A 26,551-nucleotide genomic window follows, 5' to 3' on the forward strand; every position below is an offset into this window, starting at 1 on the left:
CCAGGGAAGCACATAATTAGTTTCAGCTGTACTTCAGGTTGTTGAACTGCAGGAAACACCCCCAGCAAGCTGCCTTTGTTCTTGAAGTAAAATTGAGAATGGTTGTAATATGTTTTGTGTGTGACAGGTAAATAACTTGAGGGTAATAATGTGATGGAATACCAGTAATGATGGATTTGTTGGCTAACGCGCTTGGTACCTGCAGAGAGATTTGATACAGGATAACTTGGAGGGGGGCCTTCAGTTTTCAGTAAAATGTCAGACTAGTTTAAACTAGTTTATCAAGTTTAGTGTTAACTTTTGTTAAACAGTGACTTCATTAATTGAAGTCTGTGAGAAAGAAGGAAAGACAGACAACTTAGTTTATTGGAAGTCTGTGTGGGTCTGTACGCAGCTTCCTCATACTGGAACATGTTTGGAGTCTGCCTGTACAGGGATGAAAAAAATAAGGCCTTTCACAGATGGCACACATCTAAATGTGATATATTTAAATCTGTTAGCCCTTTAGCTTATTCCTAGCCCCCCCTCCAAAAAATAAAAAGCAAAACTTCTGTCTTTGCTAGGGTCCTGTCTGATAACATGCCTTCCCTCACTTTGTGCAATCTGAAAAGTGCTTTGTTTTTTTTACCTCATCATTCTTGTTCCTCAAAGATACTACTTGTGTTCAGTAGTACTAAAAGCTTGGCATAGGGGCTGTGGCTGTAGCTGTGAAAAGGACAGTGAAGTGTGCTGGGAGGGTGGAAGTGTGATCAGCATGGTAACCTTTTTCAGTGTGGTAATAGTGCCTAAATAAATAAATAAAGATGGAATAAAACACCAACACAATAAACAGAGTATAGTTCATAGATTGTTGCTGGGCAATAGATCAGCTGAAGCCTAGCCACTGCAGTGTAAGGGATTAGAAGGAAGCTAAGTGTGGAGTAAATTTGTGGTTTCCTTAACATTCCCTCGTGTTAGATTTAAAGATAGTGAGAGATATGGTTTGGTTTATAGAAAGCAGGAATTTATTCCAGATTTGGGGAATACTTTGGGAGATAAAACTGTATTGCAACATTGATTAGATTTAATGGGATTACATATCTTTCACCCTTAATATTGTATTTGGGTTACTTCCAGTTTTGTGGATACAGAGAGAGTCGATCAAGCAGGATTGGATCACTTGCAGGTTTGTAAGCCATGCATTGATTACCCTGTAGGAGAGAAGAGACTGCTTTTAGAAGCTCTTGATAATGTATGAAACTCAAAACTGAGTTTTTTTAGTGAGAAACTGCTGGAGTACTTCATGTTGGGTTCATACATCTTAACTGTACAGTTTTTCACAGAATGTCCAGATTTTTGCCTTAAATAATATGGCCTGTTTCTTATAAAATCTTTGGCTTTCTGGCAGATAACAAAGAATTGAAATCGCTAAATGATGACATACATTTGAGTTCCAGACTTCATGTCCTTCAGAAAATGCATGCTAGCACAAATTCTGTTCTTCTAGCAGCTTTCTAAGTTTATAAGAGCCTATTTTTCGGCCTTTATCCACCCATTATTTTAGGCTTTGTCCAGATTTTGTGTTAAAAGGTTGAGAGGTATAGTTGGGTTTGGTGTTTGAACAGCTACATACTAAGGGATGCATTGTGATTTTAGTTAGTGGCCCTGTTAGGGATTACTAAAGGGTAATGATAACCTCTTGACCATTATAAGATGCCCTTAACCTTCAATTTCATCCAGCTGATTATTTTCATATTGATAGTGGATATGTAGTGGGCAAAGAAGAGGTCATTATCAAAAATGTGTGTACGTCTGCAATGACAGTGTATATTTTAAGAGTGGTGACATTTATTTGAGAATGTGTTTATCAAAGTGTACAGCACTCCATTTGTTGGTATTTAACTTCAGTCTGTGATGCTGACTCCACAAGTTTATCTGAGGAACTGATGATGGCTCAGAGCTTGCCATCATCTGTGAAGTTAGCCAGAGGCCTTTGTCATATTTGACATCAAGGAAATAAATGTCAAGTGTAAGTGGTCCCAAAACATAACCTTGGGGTACAGCCCTGATATATTTTTTGTGTGTGTGTGTGTGTGTGTGTGTGTGTGTGTGTGTGTGTGTGTGTGTGTGTGGAGGGTAGTGTGCCATTGACTTGTAGAGTGGTATCTGCCATTGAGCCAGTTGGTAATCCATTGTGCAGCATAGAGCTCTGTATATTGTTTTGGTAGGTCTGGGGGCAATTTCAGAGTGGAAGGGTAGTGTGTTAAAAGCCTTAGCTAAATCAAGGCAAGTTGTACATGGGGTTCCCATCATCTAGTGCTTGTGTGACTACTTTAAAGAAGTTAGCTTGGTTTAATGGGTATACTCTACCTTTCAAAAAGTCAGACTGTTTATGATCTAGGGAACGTAGGTTCCTTATGCTCCTGTTTGATATCTATGATGGTACATTTCATCACCTTACAAATGATAGCGAGGCTGATCAGTCTGTAGTTGTCAAGGTCTTTGGTGAGGACTTCTTGGGGAAGGAAACTGCCATGGTAGTTCAGTGCTTTGGTATTTATGCAGTGGAGAGGCTGTATTTGAATAACTTAAGGAGAAGGTTCTGATAGTGTGTTTAAAACTGTCTAGGAAATATCCCTTTTTGTTTAAATCCATGGAGCTATGATTGTTGGTCTTTAAGAACACTTGATAGTATCTCTCCAAATGTAGTTCCTAGGGGGGATGTGTGGTATGAACAGTACACTTTTGTGTTGGGAAGTTTGACTGAGTGCAGCAGAGAGGAGGTGATGTGGCTGAATGCATCTGCAGGATTTGAGTGGGTAGGTGAAAAGGCCATCTTCAGTAGAAGGGAGAACCACTTTTGCCTGTGTCAAAAGGTGATCACCACAGTCATCTTTGGGGAGTCATTCTGAATCTTGAGGAGGGTGCTGGTTATCAGAAGAAGGGGGTGGAATGCCATACAGAAACATTTGGGCCCATGGGAGGGAAACAGCATATGACTTCCAGACTAGCCTGCAAGGAGTTCTGAAGCAGAAGTTCTTTAAATTTCTGTTGTGCCTGGTGGCAAACAGATTTAACTAAAGGGCTCACCACAGATGGATCAGTTTCTGGAAGATCCCTGGGTGTATCTTCCATTTGTGAGGGTCTCTCTTGGTCCTTTTAAGCTTGTTTGCAACAATGTTTTACTCTGACGGGGGATGTATGTAGCTTGGAGGGATAAACTGAACTGAGTTGCTAGATCCCAGACTATCATAGCTAGTTTAAAAAGTGGGATGAGACTATTTTGCTCTTCACGTGCCACAGCACTGTGGTGGTAATGATTACTAGCAGAGGGCCTGGTGTTCAAAGATGGTTCAGAGATTTGAGAGCATTTATTAGAGCCATCATTTCCCTGATGTTTGTATGTTTTAAGTTGTCTTTTTTTTCCAGAGACCATACACTTTTTTACTTGATTGGAGACTACTTCCTAAGCAAAATCTGAAGTACCTGTGTTTACCGACTGAGTGAGGGCTGGCAGATTGAAAAGACCTGAATTGAGAGACAACTGGTTTACCCACCAATCTGACTACCCTTTTACAATACCAAACACTAAAATTTGAACTGATAAAGGGTTCTTGGTGTTGAGTCCAAACTAGCTTAGTGTCTGGACAAGGGACTCAAGAATAGCTGAGGCCATCAGACCTAGAATTCTGAGATATTATCTGGCAGATGCTGGAGTCTGATTTGAGCATACCCAAAATTGTTCCTAGCCACTCTCCAGTTTGTCTTGAGGAAGGAAGTAAAATTTATTTATTTATTTTTATTTGACATTTGTTTACTGGGGAAAGTCCGACTGGGTACGGGCCCATTTTCAGAGGATGCCTGGGGAGGAAAGCTCCACAGTACAATTTAAACAGAATTATAACTCAACATTGGTTACAAAGATTAGGACAGTCACACAGGAGTACAATTTGTGGATGCAATAAAAGAAGAAAATAAGCAAATATAAAGCAAACAAAGTTGAATATAAATTATATTATATAGAAGATAGAAGAGAGTATATGTATGTCACATAATAATGCATGAAAAATATATTACAGAATAAGTTATAAAAACTATAGACACTTTCCGGCAAGAGACTTGGGTAATAAATGTCAATCATTATTTCTGGGAAAGATGAAGGTTAGTGTAAGAACAGAGAGAAGGAACATTAGAAGGTTAAGGAATTATAGAAAGTAGGTAATGCAGGAAGTGAAGTAGGGTAGATCAAGAAAAAGTCTGTTAAGACTGGGGGGAAGGGAATGGAAAAGAGTACAAAGATGGCAAGGAGCATGGGCAAATCTAATTATTGATTAAATGTTCTTTCAGACTAGACTTTGAAGGAATAGTAGTGGGGTACAAGTCTTATTGATTCTGGAATGCTGTTCCATGATTTGACAATACAGTGAGAGTACAAACGATCACTGTTAGGTCTTTGAGCTTCGTACATAGATAGTTGATACTTGTGAGAAGAGTGTGGGTCACGAGATGGAATATAGTGTTGAAGTAGTGATGATTTAGTTTGTGAAATTGAGTTGTAGTACAGTATTTTGTGTGTTACTGTTAGCTGAATAAAGGTAAGAAGGTGGGATAGTTTGAGCTAACTTAAGGACTTGACCAGCAGAACAATGGTGAGAGTAGTGGGCTTGGCCTGTGGCAAATTTAGCAATTTTTGTTATTAACACTGACTAAGTTTTGCTTTGAGGGAAGTTTGAAGATTGGTTAGAACAGGTGAAGTGTATGGAAGTGAGGCTGAGATAGGTGGTGGCAAGGGTTACTCTTGCGGAGTTGGAGATGAATTTCTTAGCCTTATGCATCATGCCCAGTTTTTGATTAGTCTTTTTTATGTTGTTGCTAATATGCAGGTTAAGCTTAAGATTGTTGTTGACAGTTGCACGTAATGCTTTTGTGTGTGAAACCACATCAATTCAAGCATTGTTCAGAGAAGTACTAGCAAAGTTAGTAGTATCTGGACAAAATTTGTTTTGGTGACAATAGTAGAAGTTTAGTTTTTTGGGTTAAGTATTAGGTGGCGGTTGTGAGCCAAGACACAGTGGAATCAAATGCTTCTTGAGTTAAGATCTGTAGATATGAAAGATTCCTGGTGGAGCAGATTAATGTAGATTTGTTAGCATATTGAATTAGGGTGGCTTATTTGGTGGTAATATTAAGATGGTTAATAAAAATGTTGAAGAGGAGTGGACCTAGTATTGAGCCCTGGGGTACCCCAGTGCTGACTGGTAAGTAAGGAGAGAAGTTCCATTTGACAGATTGATATCTGTTTAGAGAGGTAGCTAGTTAATCATTCTAAGTATGTTTCAGTTAAACCCAGAAGAGATAGCTGGGATAAGAGTTTGGGGTGGGAGACAGTACCAAAGGCTTTGGATAGATCTAAGAACAGAGAAGAGACGGTTTTCTGAGTCACGCACTTTGTTGACCGTGTCAAATAAAGGATACTAAAGAAGTAACAGTGCTGTGTGCTGGTCTGAACCATGTTGGGTGGGAAAGAAGATTGTCAAGTAGGTATTGAAGTTGTTTATGGATATATTTTTCTAGAAGTTTTGATAGTGGTGAAAGAATAGCAGTTGGGCTAAAGTTAGAAATTTCTGTGGAGGTGCCACCTTCGTGGACTGGAAGGATGAAGGGCTTTTTTCACAGGGAGGGGACATAAGCTTCCCTGATAGATCTGTTAATAACTATGGAGACTGGGTAGGCAATTGAGCCAGCAGCCATTTTTAGGAATTCATTAGGAAGATTGTCTGCAGAGGGGGAACATAGCTTGAGCTTGCACAGTTGGGATTTGTTGAAGGAAGTGGGAACTAGTTGAAGGGAAAATGTAGAGTGACAGGTGATAGGAGGTTGAGTGAAAGTAGTAGAAGGTGATGGAGGGAATTAGTTAATGATTGGCAGATATGCTATCAATAAAGTAAGATTTAAATTGAGATGCTGTGTCAGGGAAGTTACTGTCATTCCAATATAAATGTTATCCAATATATTTTTTTTTTTTTTTGCAGAAAACATCCTAAGGATGCTATCCTATGAGAAGGAATAAGAAAAATGCCAAGTTGAAAAATAGCTTTGTTATTCAAGCTAGAAGTTCTTAATAAGCATTGAAAAAATTTGCAAAAAATCAAACAATCTTCTAGAGAGAGAAAATGAGTAACCTGCAACTTGAAATGAGTTGTTACGGGAGCCAGATACTTTGTAAAGATTCTGGGCTAGGTAACCCAAAGGGTAAAACAGCAAACTGAAAATGCAAAGCTGACCCTAAGTGCAGAAAGCATCTGAAATTTTCAGATCTGATATTAAGCTTATTTTAAGTCCAAAATTACTAGAAAACTGGAAGGAGGAATGAGGGGTAATGGACACTGCACAAAAAAGCATTTTGAACTTTGGAACGATGATGTGCAGGTTTACAAAAGAAAGATTGAGCATAGGTCACCAGGGTCCCTCTTTCTTTGGCACCATTAAAAATCTTGAATAAAGTCCTTTCCCTGTTTGATCTGGAGGACTGTGTTCTGTTACCTCCCAAGGCAACATCACATTCAAGGCAGGTGGGAACAGGCCAGTGTGATTGGGAGGATATGGAGGAATCCCTTGAAACTGAGGAATGGAATCCCGCTGCCAGTTGTAACCTTTTAGAATGATTCTCAACACCAAACTGTCTGATGTTATCTGGTAATACAAAAGATAATGAAAAGGTTAATACTGAGATAGATTTATAGGGTTGCCAAGGTGGTGAAGACTTAACATTGAGGAGTCATATAGTCTGGTTTTTAGAGTGTCCTTCATTCTTATTCGATCATCCCTGCCACTGTTTTGCTTGCCTGAACTTTGCTGTGTGCACTGTTTTTTTATTTTTGGAAGAAAAAAATCATTTTTGTAACGAAGGTTGAAAAAAATCTAGATAATCGCTCTGAATTAACTTTGCTTTCTCATCAATTCCCTTAAGGACTTCTGCAGATGAAAGACTAAAAATCACTTTATCCAGAAGAGTATTTAAAATTTCAGTTTTACATCTGGCAAATTTTGACTGTAACCAGTCACATCTTCTCAAAATAGAGCCAGTGGCAGCAACCTTGGATTCATCTGCAGTGTCCTAAGCACTTTTCAGAGTACGTTTGATTACCTGAAACCTAGCAAATAACACCATACACACAGAAATTTAGTATCTGAAGGAGGGTAAATCAGTAATTTAAATTCCTTAAGTTATCATAAGAAGCCTTCAAAAACTTAATTGTGTTTGCCTGGGTAGTTAACAGTTTTGAAGGCTGATGTTGAAGAAGAGTAACTTCTTTTTTACCAAACCTATTCAAAGTCTTCCCCAGTTTGTCAGAAGGGCTGAGGTTAGCAGCCAAAAGAAGATTTGTAGAAGTTGCCTTTGACAAGGAAATTAACTACAGGATCTGCCTTGAGGTTTATTTATATTTGTTTACTGGGGTAGTGCATTGGTCAGTATTGATCAATTCAGGCTCAGACTGGGTGAAATGCAAAACATTTCACAAAAAATACAGAAATGCAAGGAAGTAGCAGTAGTTCAGACTTGTGCAGGAAAAACTGTATATATACGTTCTAGTGAGCATCATGTAATGCACAGCATATCTGTCTTTTGTAAGAAATAGTGTATTAGGCAGTGTTCTTTGACGTAAGGACATTTGGCTTGAATGAAGTGCCTTTTGAATTGCATCCTCAATTTGGAGTAAGTATTGGGTTTCTTCTGGTTGATGGGGAGAGCTTATCAAAGAGTAGGTGTGAGAGTAAAATGCATGTGCAGTTATGTGGAGTTTGGCTTTTGAATAGTGTCTCAGGTTGTTTGAGGAGGTCTTTTCATGAACTGTAGCTGCAAGAGGAGTGAATTTTTGGAGATGGTATAGTTTGTAGAGTTGTGGTCCTAACAGTAGGTTAGAAGATGGAAACTTATGAGACATACAACTTGTCATACTTTGTAGGAGCAGATAGCTGAGTGTCAGGAAAAGTGCAGGCTGCTAAAACAGGAGTAACATGCGCAGACTGAAGAAGAAACACCTGTAATATTGTATCTTTGAGACACCGACAAGTTCGTTTGTTGCCATTGAAAAAGTCACTCATATTTGCATTAGTATTTGAAAAAAGACCACTCTTCAGGAGGACAATCTGAAAAAAGGTTCTCTTAGGAATCAAAGTCTCCACCCTGTAGTGAGGGAATATGAGATTCTGTCCCAGTACAATTGCTATCCCTCAGACTGAGAGACTCTGATAGGGAGGAAATTTTCTGAAGAGAGTAACCATCACTCAAGAACTGTATTGCTCTTAACTGTCCTCCTTCCAAACCTAGCCAGGTATCTTACCTAGATGAGGAAAAATGTCTTGACTTCTACTTTTAGGAGATACCTCCTCTATATAACAAGAGGGGCTGGGCAGACTGTTTCTAACTTGTGTGAGAGGCTTCTCAGTGTGGGTTAGCAAAAGAGCATCCTCCAGTACCCAAAGCTGCAAGAGTGGTTCTCCCTTCCCTGGTAAAGGCATTTGTATGGCCACAGAGGAAGTGCCCAACTCCCTCTCCATAGTGGCATCTCAAGGAGTAACACCATGGATCCAGAAGAAGTAGATGAATGGTTTGAGGAACAACCGATCTGTAGCAGTTTCACCCATTAGCAGCTTAGGCAAAAAGGAAGCTAAATTGAAGATTAAAGACTCCCAGACAAGTTTTTTTTTTATCATCTTGATGCTTGGAGAAGTGAAGATTTTAACAGGTCCATGCTCTGGACATGAAAGGAATGTCAGGTAACAGCAAAGCCAAGAATAGCCAGTAAAACCTCCAGACTAAAAAAGTCATTACTGAGGCAAATATTTTCTGTCGGAAGCACCAAACACTCACTTGTCCAAGTCCTGCACAACAAAGAAGTATATAAGGAGACTACCTTTTCCTCAGAATTTATTAAAATTCACAAAACAGAGAATCGCCCACATGGCTTCAGGACTGGTGTGCAGACAAGAGTATTGTCTAATATACAGTTAGTGGAGCTGAGAGGGGTTGGTCTTCATTTCTGACAGAAAAGTAAACTTTTTGTGTAAAAATTTATGAAAGACCCCCCACCCCCACCCATCAAATAAAGTATTTGTTCCACAGAAAAGAAATTAAGTAAAACATAAAGAAAATACAATTTTACATAAAAATTCCTTCAGAGAAGTTCAACCAGTAAAACTGAAACTCTAAGGTAAAATTGTGTAGTAACAAGTATTTCAATGGGCAGAAAATATCCAACCAAACTTAATTTTTCTTTACATAATTGTGGAGGATAATCCACAATGGGGAACTTCACTACCCAGCTTTGAAGAGCTAAAATGCTGTCAATCTGGCAAAGCTCACAGAGGAGCACACACTTCAGCAGCAGAAAAGTTCTTACATATTTGGTGCCCTAGCCATTGTTTTTCCTCTGTATCCCTCATGCATACCAATGGCTAGGGCACATGGAAGGGACCTAAAGCTTTGGATAGCTGGCCAGCTAGGTCCGATCCTTGACAGGAGACCCTTTATTACTTAAAGCTTTTACAGCAGTGCTCTAATGATCAACAGAACAGGAAACCTGGGCAGATGAGATAAAATTATTTCACTGGATGTGGAAACATAAATCAAGATGAGAACTTGTAAATTCCTATTATGTGGAATGTATGGGAGAGATTGAGTGGGTAAGGGTGGAGGAAGGTCATTTTATGTTAGGGGAGAAGTACAAGGGCGAAGGAAAAACACTGCACAGCTAGTGAAATTAGGGAGGGATGCACTTGGTTTGCTTGTCTGTGTTTGTGTGTCTCTAACATTGATGTGAATTTGTAGTTTTTGTTTTAGTAATGCTTTATAATGCTTGTATATTGTTTAAATTATTATATTTTTTGATTTATGTTAATAGTTGACACCCTTGCTATGCTCCTCATGTTTTTGTGGCATACAGTGACCTCTGGCACTATGACTTCCCAGAGTGCTTTTTTGTTGTATTGTTCAGACTTCTCTCTTTTATTTTGGGTGTTGGTGAAGAATTATTTTCCAAGGGACTTGTGCCAAGAATGTTTACATTTTCTTTTTTTTTAATGTGGTAGCATCACTTACTCCATGCTAGCCAACATATTAAACCATATCATTAACAACAGGCTATGAGAAGTCATTTTTGGCCCCTGCTGGGATGCCTTTGCATGGCTTTGACTCTTCCTTAAAGGTGATGAAAAAAATAGCTACAATTATTTGAAAAGGTAAGGGAAAACTTTACCATATAGACATTCACTCGTACACATTACCTCATTTTAAAAATGCAACCTAAATAAATAAAAATGGTAATTAAAAATTGCTGGTATCTGGGCATGATGGAGGTGCTTTTTGTGGCATCTGCTACTTTTAGCAACTTATGTTCTAAGAAATGGCGGTTTGCTCTGTAATTTGTAGATTTTCGGAATATGTGGGCAGACAAATTCAATAACCCCAAAGGCACTAACATCTTTAGTCATCTAGGGATTTGGCTTGTCCAGTCCCTCAACTTTCAGGAATGCATCAAAATACTCTGGTCCAGGATCAGCTATTTTCTATCTGAGCACATTTATCCCAATTTCTCTTCCCCCTGCCAGAGCTGCTGTTGGTAAAGAAGTCCTACTTTCACATGACTGGGATATGGTTTACCTTTTTTTGCCATCGTTTCACACAAAATTCAAGCAGTACTTGAAATAATCTACAACAAAATCTGCTGCTTCATCACAAGCTCCTCTTGTATGGAACATAACTCAGTTACCCTCTCACACACCAAATGGCTACATATACAAGGCTGGTCAAGCCTATTGTTAGGTTCCATACTCTTCATATTAATTAACCAAGACACACAGTCACCCCTCACCATGAAACTGATTTCAACCATTCCATACTACAACATCAGAAGCTATGTTAGAGCAGACCTACACTCCAAATAACTGACTCTAAACTTCACTGCACTGACCACAGCTTTTCAATCCTGTCCCCCAAACTGTGGCAGCTACTACTTGAACAAGTAGCTAAAATGTCAGAGTGCTCTGAATTGCAATACCATCTCAGCTTCTGCAAGACAAATGTAATTGCAGCTAGAAAAGATCAATAGATGTCAGTTTAACTAATCCAATCTTCAGCTGTATCTGTCAATTACCTTTTACAGTGACTCATCTACAGCCGTTACTAACACACAGCACAACACTCGCTTTGCAACTGCCACCTGAAAAAAATAAAGCTGGTGTTTAAAAAAAAAAGTACTGGTATTAACATTGGCATGACAAAGGTATTTCTAGTGGCACCTGCTACTTCAAGCAACTTATGATCTAAGGGGCAGATGAGTTCACTCTTTATATGTAGCATTTTGGAATATGTGGACAGAGGAGTTCAGTAATACCAAAGAAACCATAACATCTTTTAGTCATCGAGAGACTCTTCAACTCTACTAACCCCTTCCATGTTAACTTTCCCCATTAGCACTGATCTCCTCTGTATTTTGCTGATATTGCTGTATTTGTTTCCTTTGTTGTTGAACTTTACAGTTTGCTTCAACTGATTATACTGCAGCTTTTTGATCAAATGCCATGCTCTCATAATGAGTTTATGTATAGTGTACTCACTCCTGTACTACTGTTACCTTAATGTTTGTATTATATTTTCTGCCTCTGTTGTAATGTCCATTACAACCCTGGGCTAGACCTGTTCATGGTTGATAATTGCTCTGTCCCAGCAAACAAATATTAACAAAATCTGTTAATGTGCACACCTCAACATGCATATTGGCACGGGGTTGTTACCCTAACACTGCAGGACAACAAAGGCTCAAAGTGTATGCGTTGCTAGAGGCTTTGCTATAGTACTGACAGGGTGTGCGTGCTGTTGCCTTTTGCCTTTCTCTGTAAATATACTATGCTCAGCACTGCGCGGCGAGTTTCAGAAAAGGGATAGCTAGTTTTTGATGCAAGTATTTTAACTTTTGAGGGATTACCAAACTTGTTGGTTATAGTGGAGCTAAACTACAGGCAGGTTGGAATCATGTCTCAGAATATGATAAGGAAAGGGTTTCCCTTTAAGTGCCACATTTCTTAGGAAGGTAGTAGAAAAGTAAACAAACATTTCTCCTGCTGCATTTCTTCATGTAAAACAGTGACTACAAAGACTAGCAGTATAACTGAACTGGCACGTTGTCATGTACAGCGTATGCACACCTAACAAATCAGTATCCGCAGGGAACTGAGAAAGTTATGGTTCAGTATAAAGGACTGGAGTCGTTTTAAGGGATATGGAAAAAAATAAAACTGGAGGAGAAATAAGGTAGTGGGGAAAAAGACTACTAAAAAAAATAGAAAGGAGAGTCATAGGAAAGAAGTTTTGAAGTCTCCAAAAAAACAAAAAAAACACCAGGATGGTAAAAGTAGGCAGAAATGGAAAGGAATGAGCATGAAGTCTTGAGAGCTTTGTGGAGCAAAATGAGCTGTAACTAAACCCCTAGCACCTGGGTTTAGCTAGCAAGCTCAGAAAATGGAGGAACCGGATGGATGGGAGTGAGTGACTAATATTTGCCTTGGGACCACTTCATGGGCACAACGTAGAAGAGGCTAGGTGTTGACTGTTCTATAAATGGCCTGGCTGGACTATTTTCAGGCTGAACCTGGAAGACCATAACCCTTATTCACTACAAATGTAAAAAGGAAGAGAATAGTTCAACAGCCAAAGGGAAGAATATATGAGAATCATAAAAAAAATAAATAAATAAATAAATAAATAAAAAAAAACCTGTGCGTGGTCTCCACAGACAGTAGAAATGAAACTTCTGTAAGGACTTGTGAAGGAAAGCAAATGGTACATTACAGTATAAGCTCCTTCACACTTCCTTAAAGAAGTTTCACGTCTACTGCATTTGGTGACCAATTTTATTACTAGATTGGTCTCTGGTTCTGGAAGTCAGAGGCTGCACCCTGTAATGGATGCAGGCATTAAGAATATTAATTTGCATCTAAATAATATGCTGCGCTACTTACAAAAATACACAGGGAAAAATTTTTAGGATGTTTCTCCTACCTGTCTTTCAGGGTAACAGACTATTAAAGTTAAGTACCGTTAGCTGCAGTTCCTATGCAAAATAGGAGGCTATTGACCTGTGCTGTCCCAAAAATAACAACAATGGCTACACTGAAGTCGAACCCAAAGTATATGCTATAAAACCAGTGTTAGGCATTACTGGGTATACTCCAGCATGAAAAGGTGCACAACCACCTTATGGTTCACTTAGTTTTCAGTTTGTGAAAATAAAGATATGGACTGGCCATATTAATGCCAATCACTGCTCCCCCATTCATAGCAAGTCATACACTGGCAAAGGTTGTATAATAGCAAATACTTCTCAGTCCTTTCATTCACAACTTCTTCAGATACAACACAGTAGCAAAAATAATCCTTTAATGTGTATTTACAGCACCAGTTAATTTTTTTTTTCAAAGCAGCCAGTGGTTCCTGGCTGTGGTCTTTGGTTGGTCTACATCTTGGGGCACCTTCACCTTAATCACCACATGTTGGATAGCAAGCTGGAGATGAGGGGTAGTTGAGCAGAAAAGTTTCTCACTCCACTGACAGAAAGTTCATTCTTCGAATCCCTGAAGAAGTCTTTCACGTTTATTCACCCTGACCCTCCCTGGTATTTAGTTTGTGTGTGTGTGTGTGTGTGTGTGTGTGTGTGTGTGTGTGTGTGTGTGTGTGTGTGTGTGTGATCACTCGCTTTTGCTCTTCACTGTCCATGCATGTGTCTGTGTATGGCTGCCATGGATCGCTCATTTACTCTCCCTATTCACTCTGTGTGTGTGTTGGGGGGGGGGGACTTGTTCGCTCTTACTCTTCACTGCCAGAGTGTCTGTGTGTGTGTGTGTGTGTGTGTGTGTGTGGGGGGGGGGGTTGCGTGCTCGCTCACTCTTCACTGTGTGTGTGTGGAGGGGGGATTGCTCGCTCTCACTCTTCACTGTGTGTGGGATTGCTTGCTCACTCTCACTCTTCACTGTGTGCATTTGAAAAGTTGAAGTCCTTTAAGGGTGAAGTTTGACTTGCATACTTCTATTTCACTTTCCAGTTATATTCCGAGCTTTCGCACCGTCCCATAAGAAGTGTCACTTCAAAAATAAATTTCAGAAGTGTTACATAGTTGAAGTCCCAACCAAATTGCATAAGGCTTATAGAGAAGTGAACTGACACGAAACAGTACAGCATAAAATATTTGGCTTACTTAAGGGTACTGAACATACAGTGTTTGTGTGAATTCAAGGTGTGTGCGTGTGTGTGTGTGTGTGCGCGTGTGTGTATGCGTGTGTGTATAACTACAGTGGATATAGACAGTGTACACACCCCTGTTAAAATGCCAGGTTTCTGTGATATAAAAAAAATGAGTTTGCAATAAATCATTTCAAAACTTCTCCCAACTTTAATGCGACCCATAACCTGTACAATTCAATTGAAAAACAAACAAATCTGCTAGGGGAAAAAGTATAAAAAATAAAAACCACACAGTAAACTGGTTGCATAAGTGTGTACACCCTTAAACTAATAGATGTTCTTCATCTCACATTGCTGCAGTCATAACTTATGGGTAGTCCGCTGTCCTCGGTCGGCCCGAATACCAAAGTATTAGGCTGACGTCGGTCATGGGCGCTCAGATCTGACGTCAGAGCGTCAAGGTATAAAAGCGCATGACCGACGTCATTTCCTCAGTCTTTTTTGCCGCATGGTCCGAAGCAGAAGCAGCGTTTGCAAGTGCCGTTCGGCGTTCTGAAATTGTCGTATTCTGAGTTTCAGACCGAAACCAAGTTGGGCTAAGTACCCCGTTGGGGAATATTTTTGTTTTTTCTTGCCTCAGTTATTTCCGGATGTCAGAAAAAGTGAATAATTGTATTTCTTATGGGAAACAGATACCGCATAGGGATTACCACTCTCTTTGTATTCCTTGTTTGGGACCTGAGCACGACGTAGTAGGGTGTCGCTTTTGTGCTAGATTTAATAAGCGCACCATTAAACGTAGGTTAGATTGTGCTAGGCTTGTCTTGAAGCGGTGTAATTACAATATGCCGTTGGATCCTCCGGCGCCGCTACATGAAGAAGCGCAAAGATAAATCTTTAAAGCCCAAGCAGGATGATTCGTCCGTTCCGGACGCCGGTTCTTTAGACACTATGGTGGATTTGGTTGATCCGGCCGTGGTTTCAACTGAGTCTCAGGGGGAGACGTTGGTTTTGCAAGATGTGGCCTCTCAGGAGTCAGGTCAGGCTGAGGGGGCCTCTCAGGTTGTTGTTCTCCCTTCTTTGCCTAAGGTGGTTAGGCCTTCTCCTTCGGTCTCTAAGGTACCTTCCAAAGGCAGGCCTGGTTTGCCTGCCACAGGTGTCAGTCCTAGTTCTGCAGGTTCTGTGCCTAAAAAACACATGCTTAAAATGGCAGAAGATTTAATTACTTTAATCAGGGGTTCTATGCCCCCTCCTGATAAGAGGCCTAGGGTGGAGCCAGAAATGGAAAGTTTGGGACAAGCTTCAGATTACTCAGAGTCTTCGGCTGAAGACATACAGGATTTTCCTCCTTATTCTGATTCAGACGCAGAGGATTCCACTCCTTCTGCTTCTCCTCCAGAGGATTTTTCTTTTTCAGAAACCCTGCATTCTATGAGGGAGCATTTTAAATGGGAAGGTCAGGATTTCTCAGATTCCCGGAAGAGGCTTAGGGAATTTTTGTTTTTACCACAGCATAGGCCTTTGGCTATACCTCCTGTTTTGGATGTTGTTCAAGACGTTTTCTCTGAGGCTTCCCTTAATCCAGACTCTTTGCCTCCTGCTCCAGTTAAGCCGGATAGGTATTACAGGGTGCCTGAGGCTCATAAATATCTGTATGAGCCCTAGGGCCGACCCAGAAACTATTAGCCAGGGACCTAAGGGTGTCAGGGCTTCTGTTGTAAAGAATCCAGTTCCTATGGATAAGGATGCTAGAGCTTTGGAAAGGTGGGGTAAGAAAGTGTATACCTCTTCCACTTTAGCAATGAGGGCTTTGAATTGCCAGTTTCATATGTTGAAGTACCAGAATTTTCTCCTTACTCAGTTAAAATCTAAAGTGGATGCTTTGGCAGAGGGCATAGAGTGTAAGGAATTACAGGATTTGATACATGCGTCTGATCAGGTGGGTAAGCATGCTTTGCAGTGTGGTTTTGATGCTTTTACAGGCTTCTTCCAGGGTGGCTGCCACTGGTTCAGTTATTCGCAGGCACGCCTGGCTTAAAGATCAGAATTTGTCAGAGCATGTCAAAGCTAGGATTTTAGATGCTCCTTTGCAGTCTGAAGTTTTGTTTGGTTCTCCTGTGGAGGCTGTCTTGAAGAAAATGGAAGACAAGGCTAAGTCTATGCAGACTGTTAAAGATTTTTTGCAGGTGCAGCCCCCTAAGTTTAACAGGAACTGGCCTACTAAGGGTTGGACTTACCCTTCTTCTGATTCGCAGTCTAGGGGTAGATCTAGACGTGGTAGGGGCAGAGCTCAGAGTTCTTTCAGGCCTAGACCGTGGAGTTCACCAGCACAATCTACAGGTGAGGGCAGGGGCCAGTCCTTTAAGTAAACAGGCCCAATGACCTGCATTTCCAGCTGCCAGATCCTTCCTGTCTGGCAGCTCCTTTGGGAGGAAAGTTGGCACTCTTCAAGCAAAATTGGTTTCTAGTCACCCAGGACAAATGGGTGTTGGACATTATAGACCGAGGCTACAAGTTTTATTTCCACACATTGCCTCCTTTCAAAGGCATGCCAGGCGTTCCTCCTCAGCAAAGGGTAGAGGCTCACAAACAGATTTTTACTTCTTCAAAAGGGGCTATACAGCAGGTCCCTCTGTCAGAAGTGGGCCTCGGATTTTACTCTCGCCTATTTCTTGTACCAAAGAAAGGAAACACTTGGAGGCCAATTTTGGATTTATCTATCCTCAACACATATCTGGACATTCCAAGATTCAAAATGTTGACGTTGCAACAACTTCTGCCTCTGTTGGGCAAAGATCACTGGATGGTAACTCTGGATCTCAAAGAGGCTTATCTTCATGTTCCTATCAGGCCCAGTTGCAGGAGATTCCTGCGTTTTCGGGCTGGGACTTTACATTATCAGTTCTCTGCATTGCCCTTTGGCTTATCTACTGCGCCCAGGGTATTCACAAAAGTTCTGGCTCCAGTGATAGCCTTCTTCAGGTTGAGGAATACAAATTTATCCTTATTTGGACGATTGCCTGATTCTTGCTCAAGACAAGCACGAGCTTCTTCACCATCTGCAGTATGTTATGACAGTGTTAAGGTGCCTAGGGTATTCTGTGAATGAAACAAAGTCCAGTCTAGTACCCTCTCAGGAAATGTGCTTTCTGGGTGTGAGACTGAATACAGCTTCCCAGATGGCCTTTTTGACCCCGGACAAGCAAAAGAATCTTTCACTTTACTTCCATCAATTGTCTCTACGGTCCAGGCTGACTGCAAGGACAGTCCTTCAAGCCTTGGGGTTCATGGCATCTTGTATTCTGGTGCTTCCCAATGCCAAACTGCATATGAGGAAGCTACAATGGTATCTCAAAAATGTTTGGACACAACACTGCCAAGATCTGGACACTGTCATTCAGATAATACCTTGCATTCAAAAAGAATTTTTGTGGTGGGCTCAGGAATGTCACCTAAACAAGGGACTCTCTGTGACCCGACCAGAGGCGAGTCAGATTTTAATGACGGATGCCTCGGACAAGGCTTGGGGAGCACACCTCAATGGAAAATGGGTTCAAGACACGTGGCCTGCCAGACTTCAACATTTACATATCAACTTGAAGGAAATGTTAGCAGTCCAGTTTGCATTGATGGCTTTCAAGGATTTACTTCTCCCAGGGCAGGTGTTGATCCAAACAGACAACACTACTGTCATGTGGTACATCAACAAGCAAGGGGGAACCCATTCGTACCCTCTTTGCAGGCAAGCTGTGATTTTGTGGGAGACTGCTCTCAGTTTGCAACTCACTCTTCAAGCAAGGTTTCTGCCAGGAGCACAGAACTCCTTAGCAGATGTTTTGAGCAGACGGATAGTGGATCCCTACGAGTGGAAAATGGATCCTCATGTATTTCGACAGTTGACAATGATATGGGGAACTCCAGACATAGATCTGTTCGCTTCTCCACTAAATTTCCAGGTGCCAAAGTTTTGCACAAAGATGTTTCATCCCACAGCTTGGAAAGTGGATGCTCTATCATTCAGTTGGAGCAATCTTCACGTCTATGCCTTTCCGCCTCTGCCTCTACTTCCAAAGGTTCTCTTGAAGGTCAGACAAGACAAGCCCTCCATGATTCTAATAGCTCCAGACTGGCCTCGACAGCACTGGTACCCACTGCTGAGGAGTTTAGTACGGGAGCCTCCTTACCCTTTGCCTTTGATTCCACACATTTTGACACAGGAGGGCAATCATTTCCTCAATGTCAGGATTCTGTCCCTGCATCTAACAGCCTGGCATATTCTGTTTTAGAACCTGGAGGGTCGCAGCTTCCTCAACAAGTTTTGAATGTTATTTTGGAGGCCAGGAGGCCTAGTACAAGGAAAGTTTATGCTGATAAATGGAGGAGATTTTTTATTTGGAGCAAAGCAAAGAGCTTTGATGTTTCCAGGCCTGATTTGAGTGTTTCTCTTCAATATCTTACAGAATTATTGGACAAGGGTTTGTCTTTCTCCTCTATAAAAGTTCATGCTGCAGCCATTTCTGCTCACTATGACTGTGACCCACCATTGTTTTCTCATCCTTTGTTTAAGCAATTCCTTAGAGGGGCAAAGAACATAAGACCCCCGCGTAGAGCTCCTACTCCTGCCTGGGATCTCAATTTTGTGTTGGAAAAACTTACTTTACCTCCTTTTGAACCTGCAGCTACAGCTGAGTTAAAGTTTTTGTCTTGGAAGACTGCTTTTTTGTTGGCCATTACATCTGCTAGAAGGGTTTCTGAATTACAGGCTCTAATGGCAGTTGAACCCTTCCTGATTTTTCATAAGGACATGGTATCTCTGCGTACTAACCCTACTTTTATGCCTAAAGTGGTTTCAAATGTGGCCTTGAACCAATCTATTCATTTGCCTACTTTTTATGCAGATCCCCAAAATAAAGGGGAGAAAAATTTGCACACTTTAGATATTCACAGGCAGTTGCATTTTTATTTGAGCAAGACTAAAGGGTTCAGACAGTCTCAGCAGTTGTTTGTTTCTTTTGCTTTGGGTTCTCAGGGGAAACCTGTTTCAAAACAAACTATTTCTAAATGGATTGGCCTTTGTATTGCTTTTTGTTATTCTCATCATGGTAAGGAGATTCCAGCTGGAATCAGGCCTCACTCCACTAGGGCTACTGCCACTTCTACTGCTTTTTTAAGGGGGGTAGCTACTAAAGATATTTTGGAAGCAGCTACTTGGAGTTCAGTGCACACTTTTTCTAAACATTATCATCTTCCTCTTTATTCCAAATCTAGGGCTGGATTTGCCACTGCAGTCTTACAGGGCATTTTGGCAGCTCCCAATGCTTTATGATTTTGCCAGCCTCCCTTTACCTCTGCTTTGGGATTCTACCCATAAGTTATGACTGCAGCAATGTGAGATGAAGAACATAGTACAGTTTTGTACCTACCATAAATGTAGATGTTCGAAGATCCACATTGCTGCAGTCAATTACCCTCCCTCCTTCCCCCTCTGTAGTTTGGAGTGGTTGTATGGTTTGGGTTGTAGCTGGTTTTTTTTTGTACATGGTTTTAGGGAGTTATTCTATTTTTGGCTGTTGCCTTTATTTTTAGGGCCTTCTGACATCTGGGGCAAGAAAAGACTGAGGAAATGACGTCGGTCATGCGCTTTTATACCTTGACGCTCTGACGTCAGATCTGAGCGCCCATGACCGACGTCAGCCTAATACTTTGGTATTCGGGCCGACCGAGGACAGCGGACTACCCATAAGTTATGACTGCAGCAATGTGGATCTTCGAACATCTACATTTATGGTAGGTACAAAACTGTACTTTTATTAAAGCACCTTTTGCTTTAATTACAGCATTCAGTCTTCTTGGGTACACAAATGCCATCAATTAAAGAGACTCTGATTAACCCCAAATAAAGTTCAGCTGTCCTAGTAGGATTTTCCAGACATTTACTCAGTTGACTGCTACAGCAAAAGCCGTGGTTCGCAGAGAGCTTACAAAGAATCAAAGGCATCTCATTGTTGTAAGGCATGTACCATGGAACACAGTGAAGACAGTCATCAGAAAGTGGAGAAAATTTGGGACAATAGTGACGTTGCAAAGAACTGGACACTCCTCCAAAATTGATGAAAAGACGAGATGAAAACTGGTCAGTGAGGCTGCCAAGAGACCTACACCAACACTGAAGGAGCTGCAGGAATTTCTGGCAAGTACTGGTTGTGTGCTATATATGACAACAATCTCCCGTATTCTCCATATGTCTGGCCTATGGGGTAGGGTGCAAGACAGAAGCCTTTTCTTACACAGAAAAACACCAGGCCCGGCTAAAATTTGCAAAACAATACATAGTCTTCCAAAAGCATGTGGGAAAATGTGTTATGGTCTGAGGAAACCAGGGTTGAACCTTTTGGCTACAATTTCAAAAGGTACGTTTGGCGAAAAAAACACACTTTGCATCACCAAAAGAACCCCATTCACACGGTGAAGCATGGTGGTGGCAGTATCATGCTTTTGGGTTGCTTTCTTCAGCTGGAACTGGGGCTTTAGTCAAGGTGGAGGGAATTATGAACAGTTCCAAATACTAGTCACTTTTGGCCCAAAACCTTCAGGCATCTGCTAGAAAGCTGAAGATGAAGAAGAGTTTCACCTTTCAACATGACAGTGACCCCAAGCATGCATCCAAATCAGAAGAAGAATGGCTTCACCAGAAAAAAATTAAAGTTTTGGAATGACCCTGCCAGAGCCCAGACCTAAATCCAATAGTAAATCTGTGGGGTGACCTAAAGAGGGCTGTGCACAAGAGATGCCCTCACAATCTGACAGATTTGGAGCTCTTTTGCAAGGAAGAGTTGGCAGATACTGCCATGTCAAGATGTGCCATGCTGATAGACTCCTACCCAAGAAGACTGATTGCTGTAATTAAATCAAAAGGTGCTTCAACAAAGTTTTAATTTAAGGGTGTGCACACTTATGCAATCAGCTTGTTGTACTTTTTTTATTTTTTATATTTTTCCCCCAACAAATTTGTTTGTTTTCCAATTGAATTGTACAGGTTTTAGGTCACATTAAAGGTGGGAAAAGTTTTGAAATCATTTATTGTTGTCTCATTTTTTATATCACAAAAACCTGCCATTTTAACAGGGTGTGCACAATTTTTATATCCACTGTACATATATCTATCTTTATATATATATATATATATATATATATATATATATATATATATATATATATATATAAAAAATGTGTGTGTATGGGTCTACTTTCCATCCCCAAAATTACACTTTATTGAACATCAAAAACCCGACACCAATCTAGCAAAAGTGCAGTTAAACAAAAACACACTATTCCAACCCACGCTTCAACAAACAACGATCAGCACTTTGGCATTTTGTAGAACAAGTGCGGTGTTTTTTCTTTATTATTTACAGTAGTAACGGAGTTAACTTGTACAGTAGTTTGAAGCATCTTGATATAGCTTTGCGGTACAATGAGGATAAGGAACTTTACCATTTCCCTGCTGTAGTGCGATCTCGGAGTTGGTATATAGAATTAGCAGGGGGTGTAGGGAGTGCCCCCCTCAAAAATGTGTTTGAAGTGTACATTTTAGTGTTTTGGGTTTTTTTTCACTGTTGCAATCATTACATTTGGGTAATCTGCTGCAGGTTGCCCTCAGTCGGCCTGATTAACAAAGGCTTGGGTCCTACGTCGGTTGCTTTCCCTTCTTCCATGATGTCAGGTCGTCTGGGGTATAAAACAAACATGCAGCCTATGCCATTACATCAGTCTTTCTTGCCGTGCGGGGCCCAAAACAGAAGCAGTTTGCAAGTGCCGGTCGGCCGACTCCTGAAATTTTCATTTTCTGGTTTCAGAACCGAAGTCTTCAACTTAAAGCTAAGTCCCCCATTGGGGAAACTTTTTCTTGCTCCTTACCAATGTCAGTAAAAGTTAATAATTGCATTACTTATGGAAAGCAAATACCTCATAAAGATTTTCATTCATACTGTATTCCTTGCCTTGGCCCTGACCACGACGTACCTTGCTGTTGGTTTTGTGCTTTATTTAATCAGCGCACTATCCGTAGTCAGTACATTTTTGCCTCTAAATATTTAGGTTCTTGGTTTAATTATCCAGAAATGTCGTTGGTTAGCCATCCTACTACTGGGATTCCTAAAAAAACGCAAAGATAAAGACAGAGACAGGTCGCCTAGGTCCAAAACTGCCGACACTTCTCCTAATCCATTCGCCAGTTCGCCAGTACTCAGTGAGGCACTTTCGCAGCCCCTGATACCCGCTACTTCTGATTCGCAGGCCTCTACTGAGACCCATTTGAAGTCCGGTATGCCGTGAGATGCTTCACTTATGGAACCTGTGGATGTCTCTACCTTGGATGGGTCCGGAGCCGCTGTGCAGGCACCGGCTTCTGAGGGTGTATTTAGGCCTACAGACTTGCATATTAAATCGACACTGCCTTCATTACTAAGGTCTAAATCTCGATCCATGTCTAAAAAATGATGCTCAGGCCCCTATGCCTAAAAAACAAATGATAAAAATGGCTGAAGATCTAATTACTCTAATCAGGGGTAGTCAACCCCCCCCCCCCCCCCTCCAAGAGGCCTAGGGCTGAGCTTGATTATGAATCTTCTGATCAGGATTCTGTTTCTTCTGACTCTTCTGATCAGGATTTTGTTTCTTCCGACTCTTCTAATGACCTGTATTTGTCCATACCTACTTATGAGGATTCTGATGCAGAGGATTCCATTCCCTCTGCTTCCCCTCCTGAGGATTTTTCTTTTGGGGAAACTTTACATACTTAAGGGAGCATTTCCACTGGGAAAGCCAGGAATTTTCTGATTCAAAAAAGAGGCTTCGGGATTTCCTTCTTCTACCTCAGCATAGGCCTTTGGCTATACCTCCTGTAGTAGACATTGTTGATGTTTTCTCGGAATCCAGTATGGCTCCCGATTCCCTGCCTCCGGCTCCTAGTAAACCTGACAGATACTACAGGATTCCTGAGTCCTACAAGTTCCTTTTCAAAAATCCTTTTACAGATACAGAAACCATTTCTCAGGGACCCAAGGGCATTAAGGCTTCTACTGCTAAAAATCCTACCCCTTCTGATAGAGACTCCAGGGCGCTGGATAGATGGGTTAAAAAGGTTTATACTTTGCAGCCTTGGCAATCAGAGCTTTAAACTGCCAAGTTCGTAAGTTAAAATATCAACAGCATATTATTGGACTGCTTAAACAGAAAATAATGTTGATTCCTGACTGTGTGGAAAATAAAGATTTACAGGATTTAATGCATTCTGCTGAACAAGTTGGAAAACATACTTTGTAATGTGGTTTTGATTCTTTAGAGGCCTCCTGCAGGGCTGCTGTTACTGGGTCTGTGCTTAGGAAGGCATGCTTGGCTTAAGGAGCAATCTTTGCCTGATCATGTTAAAGCAAAATTGTTGGATGCTCCTTTAAATCAGGACCGCCTGTTTGGCAATAAGGCTGAAGAAGTTTTAAAAAAGATGGAAGATAAAGCTAAGTCTATGCAAACTGTTAAAGATTTTTTACAAGTGTAACCTCCAAGATTTAGTAGGCACTAGCCCACTGAGAATTGGCCCTTTCCAGCCCCTTCCAGATCCTCTCAAGTCAAACCCAGACACAACAAAAAACCCCAGGTTTCGGTCCCAGGAGACTCTCAAAACTAAGCAGTGGAGGGCCTCCACTTCCAAATCTGGAAATAACAAGACACCCCTCTATAGTAAACAGTCTCAATGACTTCCTTTTAAAATTACCAAGCACTTATCTTTTAACCGCCCCTTTGGGGGGAAAGATTGCTCTTCATGCAAAGAACTGGGAACTCATAACCCAGGACAAATGGGTTTTAACGATAGTGTCCCAGGGATACAGATTTCATTTCCACACGTTGCCAACACCAAGCGGGTGGCCAGACCTGCTCCCAAATCAGTGGGCAGAAGCTCAAAAACAAGTACTTTCCCTCTTAAGCATGGGGGCTATTCAACTAGGGAAAGGGACAAGGTTTCTATTCCAGGCTTTTCCTGGTACCCCGAAAAGACAAATAATGGCGTCCAATATTGGACCTGTCTACTCTAAACACCTTTCTGGAGATTCCAAAATTCAAGATGCTGACTCTTCACCAGTTACTTCCTATGCTAGGCAAAGTCTATTCATTTGCCAACCTTCTTTCCCAATCCACAGAACAAAGGGGAATGGATTCTGCATTCCTTGGATGTGCACAGACAACTAAGATTCTTTTGGTTGGAGGTATACTTTTGTTTCTTTGTGTTTATTTGCTCCTCATTATGAGGGGGCACCTGACATCTGGGGCAAGGAAAACTGATGTAATGATGTCAACTGCATGTTTTATACCCCTAATGACCTGACGTCATGGAAGAAGGGACAGCAACCAACGCATGACCCAAGACTTTGTTAATCAGACTGACTGAGGGCAACCTGCCAGCAGATTACCCAAATGTAATGACTGCAACAGTGAGTACACGCTAACATCTACATTTATGGTAAGTGTACACAACTGTACTTTCGGAATAGTGTGTTTTTGTTGAACTGCACTTTCGGTTTATTGATGTCAGGTTTTTGATGTTTGGTAAAGTATAATTTTGATGAAGGAAAGTTGAACTATATGTTTACACATATATGTATATGTTTTACCATTGAAATAAAGCAACTGCTTTGCTCATTTGGCCATGTCATCAAACTAAAATATTGAAAAAATGACATGTTTTGAATAGGAAGGTCAAACCCAGTTATACTGTCATTCCATGATTCTTTGCATTCAATGTAGCCCAGATGACGTATACTTCAGTTTGTCCTTTATACGTTCTTTTACATTTGTGCAGGGGGGCAAGCCCCCTTGCACCTCCATGTGTCCCCCCCACACTCCCTGGAATTTTTATATACCATCTCTGAGATCACACTACATTGATGAAAAGGGTAAATTTCCTGTTCCTCACTGCACTGCTGTTTCTGTTCACATTACCGAACTCAGACTACCGAATTACGCTTCACATTCATTATTGTGAATTCGTAGTAGTCTGGTTCTGCATTGTGCCTCTTTGAAACTGTACTTTCTACCACGTTATTTGATCCCCTGCAGTTCAAGATTTCAATTATTTGTATATATCTATATATAAAAAATGTATATGTATGGATTTCCATACCTTTGTCAAAAGGCACCAATATTGATGTGTATAACATTGGCACCAATCTTAGCACATCCAAAAACTATGCAACAAACACAATTTTTTTATGGGGTGCTTTGCCCCCCACAACTCCTGCTAATTATATATTGCAAGTCCAAGATCGTACAGTTATTGGGGAAAGGGCAAATTCCCCAGTCCCGAGAATTGTCCGATCTACTTTTGTTGAAAGGTGTCAACCATCTGTCAAGTGTCTGTTTTATGTCTGCTAACCAGACGTTGACCAAACTGGCATTCAATAAAAGTAGTTTTCTCCACATGCATGTGTGTGTATGTGCCCACATGCGTGCATTTGTCTCTGTGTGTGTGTGTGTGTGTGTGTGTGTGTGTGTGTGTGTGTGTGTGTCTTTGTGTATATAATTTACACACATGCTTGTGCACACCAACACACTGTAAATGTATATGCAGAGCTGTGTTGAAATGCTGTTTGATTTGAATTTGTTTGTGAGTTTTGTCTGTTATCGTAAAAGGAGAAGAGGAGGAGGGAAAATACAAGAGTTTTTTTTTCGTACTTTGAGTATAAAGTGTAACTTTAGTTTTCCTGTTCCATGTGTTAGGAAACCAAGGATCATTAAAAATGCATTTGAATGGTTGACTGTGAAAGGGGACAGATGCAAACAGTTTATTATGCAAACAGCGGTTAGAAGCAAGGTGGCGGAAAACACGTGTTTATATTCTGTTTTGTGTGTGTGGAAATGGACTGATATAATTAACCCTGGTTCCTGAGATGCTCCTGAATATGGGGGTATGAGTACAGAAAAATGTTTTAATAGTACTGTATAAAGTGGGTCCATTCTACCCTATGTAATATTTTACTAACGTAGATAGTTTGGACTGGAAATTCTTCTGTTACAGACAGCTAGGATACTCATGTAATTTAGAGATTTACTTTAAACAATCTTGTCTCATGTGATTGATTTTTTTTTCTTTCATAGGTTCATAGGTTCATACTAGGCTATCTGCCCAAGGGCATTTATAAGCCTAGCCCATAGTTATGTGGCTTTCGCCACCCCTTTAGTTTGAATAAAAACTATGCCTATCATTTTGCTGTGCCTCTGTCAAGCAGTGACACTGAAGTAATCCCTGGGGTATATCTGCTATCTCCCATCCATTGGTCA

At 40.8% G+C, this 26,551-nt stretch overlaps 1 protein-coding gene across 1 annotated transcript in view; it reads left to right on the forward strand.

Annotated features, from left to right (window-relative positions):
• Positions 1–26,551, forward strand: part of SUFU (SUFU negative regulator of hedgehog signaling) — a 1,639,861-nt gene that overhangs the window by 740,460 nt on the left and 872,850 nt on the right. The window lies entirely within an intron of this gene.

The sequence above is a fragment of the Protopterus annectens genome, chromosome 14.part0, assembly GCF_019279795.1.
Source record: "Protopterus annectens isolate FY-2018-M chromosome 14.part0, PAN1.0, whole genome shotgun sequence".
NCBI lineage: Eukaryota > Metazoa > Chordata > Ceratodontiformes > Protopteridae > Protopterus > Protopterus annectens.